Raw genomic sequence first — 1,663 nt, forward strand, 5'->3', positions numbered from 1 at the left:
TATAAATATATAAATATCTTCATAAGAAAACTATTGTAATAAAATAATGTAGATGAAAACAATAGCAGATATTATAGGTTGAATTGTGTTTCCCAAAAAATATATGTTAAAGTCTTAGCAACAACTATCTGAGAAAATGACCTTATTTAGAAATAAGGTATTTATAGAGGCAATCGAGTTTAAATGCGGTCATTAGATTGGGTCCTAATTCAAGATGAGTGGTGGCCTTATAAAAAGAGATTTAAACGAAGTCACACACAGAAGGAAGGTAATATGAAGAGAGGGAGAATTCCATCTGAGGTTAGAAGAGTGGAGTGATGCATCTATAAACGAATGGATGCCAAAGATTGCCTTCAAGTTATAAAAACTAGGAAGAAGCTAGGAAGGAGTCCCTTACAGGTTTGAGAAGGAGCATGGCCCTATTGATATCTTGACTTCAGACTTCTAGCCTCTAGAACTGTGAGGCATAAATTTCTGCTTTTTAAGCCACCCAGTTTGTGGTAATATATACTATGGCAGCCTTAGTAAACTAATACACTAGGGCTTATCTTTATGTGGAATGTTTTGGGGTAATAATATATTATTTCCTTTCTGTGTTATATATTTGTACCTATGATAAACATTGATGGTCTTGTAATAATATAAAATAATAAATGGCAGTGAAGTATAAATATTCTCAGTCCTACCAACAGGAAAGTCACTCAGCTTTAAAATGGGGAACAACTCTGAAGCACAGGAAGGGAGATAAGAGGGGGAAAACTTCCACAGTATAATAGGATACATTTCTTCAAAATTCCAAACCATGCAGTATCATCAATATTTTATATTTCTGCCTAGTTAGCTGGGAAAAAACATGGTACCTCAGTTTGTTTTATTTTGCTTTGCCTTTAATAACATTAAAATTGAAGCTATTACTATATGAGACACAGTGGCGTAACCTGGTTAGATGTAGGGGCTCCGGAGCCACATGGTATGTCTTACTCTGACTGCTTGCTAGCCATGTCTTCACTGCGCTTCAGTTCCCTTATTTCTAAAGTCAGACAACAATAGAACCTCCACATAGGTTGTCATAAGGATTAAATTAGTAAGTACAGGGTTGGCACTTACAATGCTGTTAGGTACAGAGGACGTCAGAAATAAACATTAACCTTTTTATCATTATTTTTATACCTGAATTGACCATTAGTATTTCTATTGTCATTTTAATTATGTGGATTTGTACTGATTGGCATAGATTGGCCTTCATGATATGTTTGTCTAAATAAATCACTTCACAAAACTGTAAGTAGGATATCATCTCATTGCTACTTTTAAATATAGATGGTTATACTTGCATACTGGAATTTCTAAAAAACAATATATTTATTCAACTGTTAACCATGCTTATCCATGATCCAAGAGTAATTAAAGGTTTCTATCTTGGTTTTGGAAGAGAAAAAAAATAAGAAATAAAAATCACTATCCCAAATAAACAAAATTGACACATCTTTGGCTAAACTAATGAAAAACAAAAAATAAAAATCCCTAATAAGCTCCATCAGGAATAAAAAAGGAGAAGTTACAACTGATGCCGTGGAGATTGAAGATATAATTTATGAATATTACAAAAACCTTTATGCACACAAACTGGAAAATGTGGAGGAAATGGACACATTTTTAGAAA

The sequence above is a fragment of the Propithecus coquereli genome, unplaced genomic scaffold (assembly GCF_000956105.1).
Source record: "Propithecus coquereli isolate 6110/MARCELLA unplaced genomic scaffold, Pcoq_1.0 Scaffold31, whole genome shotgun sequence".
In the NCBI taxonomy this organism is placed as follows: Eukaryota; Metazoa; Chordata; class Mammalia; order Primates; family Indriidae; genus Propithecus; species Propithecus coquereli.